The sequence below is a fragment of the Myxine glutinosa genome, unplaced genomic scaffold (genome assembly GCF_964187855.1).
Source record: "Myxine glutinosa unplaced genomic scaffold, kmMyxGlut1.1 SCAFFOLD_354, whole genome shotgun sequence".
Lineage (NCBI taxonomy): Eukaryota > Metazoa > Chordata > Myxini > Myxiniformes > Myxinidae > Myxine > Myxine glutinosa.
Window position 1 is genome coordinate 207,742 of NW_027616466.1, and position 12,008 is coordinate 219,749.

Sequence of the window (12,008 nt, forward strand, 5' to 3'; positions counted from 1 at the left end):
GTTGAAAAGCCACTTTTCGCACTTGTGTTAGTGTTGAAAAACCACTTTTCGCACTTGTGTTAGTGTTGAAAAACCACTTTTCGCACTTGTGTTGGTGCAGGAAACCACTTTTGCATTTGTATTAGTGTGGAAAAAACACTTTTCGCACTTGTGTTTGTGTTGAAAAACCACTTTTTGCACTTGTGTTAGTGTTGAAAAACCACTTTTCGCACTTGTGTTGGTGCAGGAAACCACTTTTGCACTTCTATTAGTGTTGAAAAACCACTTTTCGCACTTGTGTTAGTGTTGAAAAACCACTTTTCGCACTTGTGTTAGTGTTGAAAAACCACTTTTCGCACTTGTGTTAGTGTTGAAAAACCACTTTTCGCACTTGTGTTGGTGCAGGAAACACTTTTGCATTTGTATTAGTGTGGAAAAAACACTTTTCGCACTTGTGTTGTGTTGAAAAACCACTTTTCGCACTTGTGTTAGTGTTGAAAAACCACTTTTCGCACTTGTGTTGGTGCAGGAAACCACTTATCGCACTTGTGTTAGTGTTGAAAAACCACTTTTCGCACTTGTGTTAGTGTTGAAAAACCACTTTTCGCACTTGTGTTGGAGCAGGAAACCACTTTTGCACTTGTATTAGTGTGGAAAAAGCTCTTTTTGCACTTGTGATAGTGTTGAAAAACCACTTTTCGCACTTGTGTTAGTGTTGAAAAACCACTTTTTGCACTTGTGTTAGTGTTGAAAAACCACTTTTCGCACTTGTGTTGGTGCAGGAAACCACTTTTGCACTTGTATTAGTGTGGAAAAACCACTTTTCGCACTTGTGTTAGTGTTGAAAAACCACTTTTTGCACTTGTGTTAGTGTTGAAAAACCACTTTTCGCACTTGTGTTGGTGCAGGAAACCACTTTTGCACTTGTATTAGTGTGGAAAAACCACTTTTCGCACTTGTGTTAGTGTTGAAAAACCACTTTTCGCACTTGTGTTAGTGTTGAAAAGCCACTTTTCGCACTTGTGTTGGTGCAGGAAACCAGTTTTGCACTTGTATGAGTGTGGAAAAAACACTTTTTGCACTTGTAATAGTGTTGAAAAACCACTTTTCGCACTTGTGTTAGTGTTGAAAAACCACTTTTCGCACTTGTGTTGGTGCAGGAAACCACTTTTGCACTTGTATTAGTGTGGAAAAACCACTTATCGCACTTGTGTTAGTGTTGAAAAACCACTTATCGCACTTGTGTTAGTGTTGAAAAAATACTTTTTGCACTTGTGATAGTGTTGAAAAACCACTTTTTGCACTTGTGTTAGTGTTGAAAAACCACTTTTCGCACTTGTGTTGGTGCAGGAAACCACTTTTGCACTTCTATTAGTGTTGAAAAACCACTTTTCGCACTTGTGTTAGTGTTGAAAAACCACTTTTCGCACTTGTGTTAGTGTTGAAAAACCACTTTTCGCACTTGTGTTAGTGTTGAAAAACCACTTTTCGCACTTGTGTTGGTGCAGGAAACCACTTTTGCATTTGTATTAGTGTGGAAAAAACACTTTTCGCACTTGTGTTTGTGTTGAAAAACCACTTTTCGCACTTGTGTTAGTGTTGAAAAACCACTTTTCGCACTTGTGTTGGTGCAGGAAACCACTTATCGCACTTGTGTTAGTGTTGAAAAACCACTTTTTGCACTTGTGTTAGTGTTGAAAAACCACTTTTCGCACTTGTGTTGGTGCAGGAAACCACTTTTGCACTTGTATTAGTGTGGCAAAACCACTTTTTGCACTTGTGTTAGTGTTGAAAAAACACTTTTCGCACTTGTGTTAGTGTTGAAAAACCACTTTTCGCACTTGTGTTGGTGCAGGAAACCACTTTTGGACTTCTATTAGTGTGGAAAAACCACTTTTCGCACTTGTGTTAGTGTTGAAAAACCACTTTTCGCACTTGTGTTAGTGTTGAAAAACCACTTTTCGCACTTGTGTTAGTGTTGAAAAACCACTTTTCGCACTTGTGTTGGTGCAGGAAACCACTTTTGCATTTGTATTAGTGTGGAAAAAACATTTTTCGCACTTGTGTTAGTGTTGAAAAACCACTTTTCGCACTTGTGTTAGTGTTGAAAAACCACTTTTCGCTCTTGTGTTAGTGTTGAAAAACCACTTTTCGCACTTGTGTTAGTGTTGAAAAACCACTTTTCGCACATGTGTTGGTGCAGGAAACCACATTTGCACTTGTATTAGTGTTGAAAAACCACTTTTTGCACTTGTGTTAGTGTTGAAAAACCACTTTTCGCACTTGTGTTGGTGCAGGAAACCACTTTTGCACTTGTATTAGTGTGGAAAACCACTTTTTGCACTTGTGATGGTGTTGAAAAACCAATTTTCGTACTTGTGTTAGTGTTGAAAAACCACTTTTCGCACTTGTGTTGGTGCAGGAAACCACTTTTGCACTTGTATTAATGTGGAAAAAACACTTTTTGCACTTGTGATAGTGTTGAAAAACCACTTTTCGCACTTGTGTTAGTGTTGAAAAACCACTTATAGCACATGTGTTGGTGCAGGAAAGCACTTTTGCACTTGTATTAGTGTGGAAAAAACACTTTTTGCACTTGTGATAGTGTTGAAAAACCACTTTTCGCACTTGTGTTAATGTTGAAAAACCACTTTTCGCACTTGTGTTGGTGCAGGAAACCACTTTTGCACTTGTATTAGTGTGGAAAAACCACTTTTTGCACTTGTGTTAGTGTTGAAAAACCACTTTTCGCACTTGTGTTAGTGTTGAAAAACCACTTTTCGCACTTGTGTTAGTGTTGAAAAACCACTTTTCGCACTTGTGTTGGTGCAGGAAACCACTTTTGCACTTGTATTAGTGTGGAAAAAACACTTTTTGCACTTGTAATAGTGTTGAAAAACCACTTTTCGCACTTGTGTTAGTGTTGAAAAACCACTTTTCGCACTTGTGTTGGTGCAGGAAACCACTTTTTAACTTGTATTAGTGTGGAAAAAACACTTTTTGCACTTGTAATAGTGTTGAAAAACCACTTTTCGCACTTGTGTTGGTGCAGGAAACCACTTTTGCACTTGTATTAGTGTGGAAAAAACACTTTTCGCACTTGTGTTAGTGTTGAAAAACCACTTTTTGCACTTGTGTTAGTGTTGAAAAACCACTTTTCGCACTTGTGTTAGTGTTGAAAAACCACTTTTAGCACATGTGTTGGTGCAGGAAACCACTTTTGCACTTGTATTAGTGTGGAAAAACCACTTTTCGCACTTGTGTTAGTGTTGAAAAGCCACTTTTCGCACTTGTGTTAGTGTTGAAAAACCACGTTTCGCACTTGTGTTGGTGCAGGAGACCACTTTTGCACTTGTATTAGTGTGGAAAAACCACTTTTTGCACTTGTGTTAGTGTTGAAAAAACACTTTTCGCACTTGTGTTAGTGATGAAAAACCACTTTTCGCACTTGTGTTAGTGTTGAAAAACCACTTTTCGCACTTGTGTTGGTGCAGGAAACCACTTTTGCACTTGTATTAGTGTGGAAAAAACACTTTTTGCACTTGTGATAGTGTTGAAAAACCACTTTTCGCACTTGTGTTAGTGTTGAAAAACCACTTTTCGCACTTGTGTTAGTGTTGAAAACCCACTTTTTGCACTTGTGTTGGTGCAGGAAACCAGTTTTGCACTTGTATGAGTGTGGAAAAAACACTTTTTGCACTTGTAATAGTGTTGAAAAACCACTTTTCGCACTTGTATTAGTGTTGAAAAACCACTTTTCGCACTTGTGTTGGTGCAGGAAACCACTTTTGCACTTGTATTAGTGTGGAAAACCACTTATCGCACTTGTGTTAGTGTTGAAAAACCACTTATCGCACTTGTGTTAGTGTTGAAAAAACACTTTTTGCACTTGTGATAGTGTTGAAAAACCACTTTTTGCACTTGTGTTAGTGTTGAAAAACCACTTTTCGCACTTGTGTTGGTGCAGGAAACCACTTTTGCACTTCTATTAGTGTTGAAAAACCACTTTTCGCACTTGTGTTAGTGTTGAAAAACCACTTTTCGCACTTGTGTTAGTGTTGAAAAACCACTTTTCGCACTTGTGTTAGTGTTGAAAAACCACTTTTTGCACTTGTGTTGGTGCAGGAAACCACTTTTGCATTTGTATTAGTGTGGAAAAAACACTTTTCGCACTTGTGTTTGTGTTGAAAAACCACTTTTCGCACTTGTGTTAGTGTTGAAAAACCACTTTTCACACTTGTGTTGGTGCAGGAAACCACTTATCGCACTTGTGTTAGTGTTGAAAAACCACTTTTCGCACTTGTGTTAGTGTTGAAAAACCACTTTTCGCACTTGTGTTGGAGCAGGAAACCACTTTTGCACTTGTATTAGTGTGGAAAAAGCACTTTTTGCACTTGTGATAGTGTTGAAAAACCACTTTTCGCACTTGTGTTAGTGTTGAAAAACAACTTTTTGCACTTGTGTTAGTGTTGAAAAACCACTTTTCGCACTTGTGTTGGTGCAGGAAACCACTTTTGCACTTGTATTAGTTTGGAAAACCCACTTTTCGCACTTGTGTTAGTGTTGAAAAACCACTTTTCGCACTTGTGTTAGTGTTGAAAAGCCACTTTTCGCACTTGTGTTGGTGCAGGAAACCAGTTTTGCACTTGTATGAGTGTGGAAAAAAACACTTTTTGCACTTGTAATAGTGTTGAAAAACCACTTTTCGCACTTATGTTAATGTTGAAAAACCACTTTTCGCACTTGTGTTGGTGCAGGAAACCACTTTTGCACTTGTATTAGTGTGGAAAAACCACTTATCGCACTTCTGTTAGTGTTGAAAAACCACTTATCGCACTTGTGTTAGTGTTGAAAAAACACTTTTTGCACTTGTGATAGTGTTGAAAAACCACTTTTTGCACTTGTGTTAGTGTTGAAAAACCACTTTTCGCACTTGTGTTGGTGCAGGAAACCACTTTTGCACTTCTATTAGTGTTGAAAAACCACTTTTCGCACTTGTGTTAGTGTTGAAAAACCACTTTTCGCACTTGTGTTAGTGTTGAAAAACCACTTTTCGCACTTGTGTTAGTGTTGAAAAACCACTTTTCGCACTTGTGTTGGTGCAGGAAACCACTTTTGCATTTGTATTAGTGTGGAAAAAACACTTTTCGCACTTGTGTTTGTGTTGAAAAACCACTTTTCGCACTTGTGTTAGTGTTGAAAAACCACTTTTCGCACTTGTGTTGGTGCAGGAAACCACTTATCGCACTTGTGTTAGTGTTGAAAAACCACTTTTTGCACTTGTGTTAGTGTTGAAAAACCACCTTTCGCACTTGTGTTGGTGCAGGAAACCACTTTTGCACTTGTATTAGTGTGGAAAAACCACTTTTTGCACTTCTGTTAGTGTTGAAAAAACACTTTTCGCACTTGTGTTGGTGCAGGAAACCACTTTTGGACTTCTATTAGTGTGGAAAAACCACTTTTCGCACTTGTGTTAGTGTTGAAAAACCACTTTTCGCACTTGTGTTAGTGTTGAAAAACCACTTTTCGCACTTGTGTTAGTGTTGAAAAACCACTTTTCGCACTTGTGTTGGTGCAGGAAACCACTTTTGCATTTGTATTAGTGTGGAAAAAACATTTTTCGCACTTGTGTTAGTGTTGAAAAACCACTTTTCGCACTTGTGTTCGTGTTGAAAAACCACTTTTCGCACTTGTGTTAGTGTTGAAAAACCACTTTTCGCACTTGTGTTAGTGTTGAAAAACCACTTTTCGCACATGTGTTGGTGCAGGAAACCACTTTTGCACTTGTATTAGTGTTGAAAAACCACTTTTTGCACTTGTGTTAGTGTTGAAAAACCACTTTTCGCACTTGTGTTGGTGCAGGAAACCACTTTTGCACTTGTATTAGTGTGGAAAAACCACTTTTTGCACTTGTGATAGTGTTGAAAAACCACTTTTCGCACTTGTGTTAGTGTTGAAAAACCACTTATAGCACATGTGTCGGTGCAGGAAACCACCTTTGCACTTGTATTAGTGTGGAAAAACCACTTTTCGCACTTGTATTAGTGTTGAAAAGCCACTTTTCGCACTTGTGTTAGTGTTGAAAAGCCACTTTTCGCACTTGTGTTAGTGTTGAAAAACCACGTTTCGCACTTGTGTTGGTGCAGGAAACCACTTTTGCACTTGTATTAGTGTGGAAAAAACACTTTTTGCACTTGTGATAGTGTTGAAAAACCACTTTTCGCACTTGTGTTAATGTTGAAAAACCACTTTTCGCACTTGTGTTGGTGCAGGAAACCACTTTTGCACTTGTATTAGTGTGGAAAAACCACTTTTTGCACTTGTGTTAGTGTTGAAAAACCACTTTTCGCACTTGTGTTAGTGTTGAAAAACCACTTTTCGCACTTGTGTTAGTGTTGAAAAACCACTTTTCGCACTTGTGTTGGTGCAGGAAACCACTTTTGCACTTGTATTAGTGTGGAAAAAACACTTTTTGCACTTGTAATAGTGTTGAAAAACCACTTTTCGCACTTGTGTTAGTGTTGAAAAACCACTTTTCGCACTTGTGTTGGTGCAGGAAACCACTTTTGCACTTGTATTAGTGTGGAAAAAACACTTTTTGCACTTGTAATAGTGTTGAAAAACCACTTTTCGCACTTGTGTTGGTGCAGGAAACCACTTTTGCACTTGTATTAGTGTGGAAAAAACACTTTTCGCACTTGTGTTAGTGTTGAAAAACCACTTTTCGCACTTGTGTTAGTGTTGAAAAACCACTTTTCGCACTTGTGTTAGTGTTGAAAAACCACTTTTAGCACATGTGTTGGTGCAGGAAACCACTTTTGCACTTGTATTAGTGTGGAAAAACCACTTTTCGCACTTGTGTTAGTGTTGAAAAGCCACTTTTCGCACTTGTGTTAGTGTTGAAAAACCACGTTTCGCACTTGTGTTGGTGCAGGAAACCACTTTTGCACTTGTATTAGTGTGGAAAAAACACTTTTTGCACTTGTGATAGTGTTGAAAAACCACTTTTCGCACTTGTGTTAGTGTTGAAAAACCACTTTTCGCACTTGTGTTAGTGTTTAAAAGCCACTTTTCGCACTTGTGTTGGTGCAGGAAACCAGTTTTGCACTTGTATGAGTGTGGAAAAAACACTTTTTGCACTTGTAATAGTGTTGAAAAACCACTTTTCGCACTTGTATTAGTGTTGAAAAACCACTTTTCGCACTTGTGTTGGTGCAGGAAACCACTTTTGCACTTGTATTAGTGTGGAAAACCACTTATCGCACTTGTGTTAGTGTTGAAAAACCACTTATCGCACTTGTGTTAGTGTTGAAAAAACACTTTTTGCACTTGTGATAGTGTTGAAAAACCACTTTTTGCACTTGTGTTAGTGTTGAAAAACCACTTTTCGCACTTGTGTTGGTGCAGGAAACCACTTTTGCACTTCTATTAGTGTTGAAAAACCACTTTTCGCACTTGTGTTAGTGTTGAAAAACCACTTTTCGCACTTGTGTTAGTGTTGAAAAACCACTTTTCGCACTTGTGTTAGTGTTGAAAAACCACTTTTCGCACTTGTGTTGGTGCAGGAAACCACTTTTGCATTTGTATTAGTGTGGAAAAAACACTTTTCGCACTTGTGTTTGTGTTGAAAAACCACTTTTCGCACTTGTGTTAATGTTGAAAAACCACTTTTCACACTTGTGTTGGTGCAGGAAACCACTTATCGCACTTGTGTTAGTGTTGAAAAACCACTTTTCGCACTTGTGTTAGTGTTGAAAAACCACTTTTCGCACTTGTGTTGGAGCAGGAAACCACTTTTGCACTTGTATTGGTGTAGAAAAAGCACTTTTTGCACTTGTGATAGTGTTGAAAAACCACTTTTCGCACTTGTGTTAGTGTTGAAAAACCACTTTTTGCACTTGTGTTAGTGTTGAAAAACCACTTTTCGCACTTGTGTTGGTGCAGGAAACCACTTTTGCACTTGTATTAGTGTGGAAAACCCACTTTTCGCACTTGTGTTAGTGTTGAAAAACCACTTTTCGCACTTGTGTTAGTGTTGAAAAGCCACTTTTCGCACTTGTGTTGGTGCAGGAAACCAGTTTTGCACTTGTATGAGTGTGGAAAAAACACTTTTTGCACTTGTAATAGTGTTGAAAAACCACTTTTCGCACTTGTGTTAGTGTTGAAAAACCACTTTTCGCACTTGTGTTGGTGCAGGAAACCACTTTTGCACTTGTATTAGTGTGGAAAAACCACCTATCGCACTTGTGTTAGTGTTGAAAAACCACTTATCGCACTTGTGTTAGTGTTGAAAAAACACTTTTTGCACTTGTGATAGTGTTGAAAAACCACTTTTTGCACTTGTGTTAGTGTTGAAAAACCACTTTTCGCACTTGTGTTGGTGCAGGAAACCACTTTTGCACTTCTATTAGTGTTGAAAAACCACTTTTCGCACTTGTGTTAGTGTTGAAAAACCACTTTTCGCACTTGTGTTAGTGTTGAAAAACCACTTTTCGCACTTGTGTTAGTGTTGAAAAACCACTTTTCGCACTTGTGTTGGTGCAGGAAACCACTTATCGCACTTGTGTTAGTGTTGAAAAACCACTTTTTGCACTTGTGTTAGTGTTGAAAAACCACTTTTCGCACTTGTGTTGGTGCAGGAAACCACTTTTGCACTTGTATTAGTGTGGAAAAAAACACTTTTTGCACTTGTGATAGTGTTGAAAAACCACTTTTCGCACTTGTGTTAGTGTTGAAAAACCACTTTTCGCACTAGTGTTGGTGCAGGAAACCACTTTTGCACTTGTATTAGTGTGGAAAAACCACTTTTTGCACTTGTGTTAGTGTTGAAAAAACACTTTTCGCACTTGTGTTAGTGTTGAAAAACCACTTTTCGCACTTGTGTTGGTGCAGGAAACCACTTTTGCACTTCTATTAGTGTGGAAAAACCACTTTTCGCACTTGTGTTAGTGTTGAAAAACCACTTTTCGCACATGTGTTAGTGTTGAAAAACCACTTTTCGCAATTGTGTTAGTGTTGAAAAACCACTTTTCGCACTTGTGCTGGTGCAGGAAACCACTTTTGCATTTGTATTAGTGTGGAAAAAACATTTTTCGCCCTTGTGTTAGTGTTGAAAAACCACTTTTCGCACTTGTGTTAGTGTTGAAAAACCACTTTTCGCACTTGTGTTAGTGTTGAAAAACCACTTTTCGCACTTGTGTTAGTGTTGAAAAACCACTTTTCGCACTTGTGTTAGTGTTGAAAAACCACTTTTCGCAATTGTGTTAGTGTTGAAAAACCACTTTTCGCACATGTGTTGGTGCAGTAAACCACTTTTGCACTTGTATTAGTGTTGAAAAACCACTTTTTGCACTTGTGTTAGTGTTGAAAAACCACTTTTCGCACTTGTGTTGGTGCAGGAAACCACTTTTGCACTTGTATTAGTGTGGAAAAACCACTTTTTGCACTTGTGTTAGTGTTGAAAAACCACTTTTCGCACTTGTGTTAGTGTTGAAAAACCAGTTTTCGCACTTGTGTTGGTGCAGGAAACCACTTTTGCACTTGTATTAGTGTGGAAAACCACTTTTTGCACTTGTGATGGTGTTGAAAAACCAATTTTCGCACTTGTGTTAGTGTTGAAAAACCACTTTTCGCACTTGTGTTGGTGCAGGAAACCACTTTTGCACTTGTATTAATGTGGAAAAACCACTTTTCGCACTTGTGTTAGTGTTGAAAAACCACTTTTAGCACATGTGTTGGTGCAGGAAACCACCTTTGCACTTGTATTAGTGTGGAAAAACCACTTTTCGCACTTGTATTAGTGTTGAAAAGCCACTTTTCGCACTTGTGTTAGTGTTGAAAAGCCACTTTTCGCACTTGTGTTAGTGTTGAAAAACCACGTTTCGCACTTGTGTTGGTGCAGGAAACCACTTTTGCACTTGTATTAGTGTGGAAAAAACACTTTTTGCACTTGCGATAGTGTTGAAAAAACACTTTTCGCACTTGTGTTAATGTTGAAAAACCACTTTTCGCACTTGTGTTGGTGCAGGAAACCACTTTTGCACTTGTATTAGTGTGGAAAAACCACTTTTTGCACTTGTGTTAGTGTTGAAAAACCACTTTTCGCACTTGTGTTAGTGTTGAAAAACCACTTTTCGCACTTGTGTTAGTGTTGAAAAACCACTTTTCGCACTTGTGTTGGTGCAGGAAACCACTTTTGCATTTGTATTAGTGTGGAAAAAACATTTTTCGCACTTGTGTTAGTGTGGAAAAAACACTTTTTGCACTTGTAATAGTGTTGAAAAACCACTTTTCGCACTTGTGTTAGTGTTGAAAAGCCACTTTTCGCACTTGTGTTGGTGCAGGAAACCAGTTTGCACTTGTATTAGTGTGGAAAAAACACTTTTTGCACTTGTAATAGTGTTGAAAAACCACTTTCGCACTTGTGTTAGTGTTGAAAAACCACTTTTCGCACTTGTGTTGGTGCAGGAAACCACTTTTGCATTTGTATTAGTGTGGAAAAAACACTTTTCGCACTTGTGTTTGTGTTGAAAAACCACTTTTCGCACTTGTGTTAGTGTTGAAAAACCACTTTTCGCACTTGTGTTGGTGCAGGAAACCACTTATCGCACTTGTGTTAGTGTTGAAAAACCACTTTTCGCACTTGTGTTAGTGTTGAAAAACCACTTTTCGCACTTATGTTGGAGCAGGAAACCACTTTTGCACTTGTATTAGTGTGGAAGAAGCACTTTTTGCACTTGTGATAGTGTTGAAAAACCACTTTTCGCACTTGTGTTAGTGTTGAAAAACCACTTTTCGCACTTGTGTTAGTGTTGAAAAACCACTTTTCGCACTTGTGTTAGTGTTGAAAAACCACTTTTCGCACTTGTGTTAGTGTTGAAAAACCACTTTTCGCACTTGTGTTAGTGTTGAAAAACCACTTTTCGCAATTGTGTTAGTGTTGAAAAACCACTTTTCGCACATGTGTTGGTGCAGGAAACCACTTTTGCACTTGTATTAGTGTTGAAAAACCACTTTTTGCACTTGTGTTAGTGTTGAAAAACCACTTTTCGCACTTGTGTTGGTGCAGGAAACCACTTTTGCACTTGTATTAGTGTGGAAAAACCACTTTTTGCACTTGTGTTAGTGTTGAAAAACCACTTTTCGCACTTGTGTTAGTGTTGAAAAACCAGTTTTCGCACTTGTGTTGGTGCAGGAAACCACTTTTGCACTTGTATTAGTGTGGAAAACCACTTTTTGCACTTGTGATGGTGTTGAAAAACCAATTTTCGCACTTGTGTTAGTGTTGAAAAACCACTTTTCGCACTTGTGTTGGTGCAGGAAACCACTTTTGCACTTGTATTAATGTGGAAAAACCACTTTTCGCACTTGTGTTAGTGTTGAAAAACCACTTTTAGCACATGTGTTGGTGCAGGAAACCACCTTTGCACTTGTATTAGTGTGGAAAAACCACTTTTCGCACTTGTATTAGTGTTGAAAAGCCACTTTTCGCACTTGTGTTAGTGTTGAAAAGCCACTTTTCGCACTTGTGTTAGTGTTGAAAAACCACGTTTCGCACTTGTGTTGGTGCAGGAAACCACTTTTGCACTTGTATTAGTGTGGAAAAAACACTTTTTGCACTTGCGATAGTGTTGAAAAAACACTTTTCGCACTTGTGTTAATGTTGAAAAACCACTTTTCGCACTTGTGTTGGTGCAGGAAACCACTTTTGCACTTGTATTAGTGTGGAAAAACCACTTTTTGCACTTGTGTTAGTGTTGAAAAACCACTTTTCGCACTTGTGTTAGTGTTGAAAAACCACTTTTCGCACTTGTGTTAGTGTTGAAAAACCACTTTTCGCACTTGTGTTGGTGCAGGAAACCACTTTTGCATTTGTATTAGTGTGGAAAAAACATTTTTCGCACTTGTGTTAGTGTGGAAAAAACACTTTTTGCACTTGTAATAGTGTTGAAAAACCACTTTTCGCACTTGTGTTAGTGTTGAAAAGCCACTTTTCGCACTTGTGTTGGTGCAGGAAACCAGTTTGCACT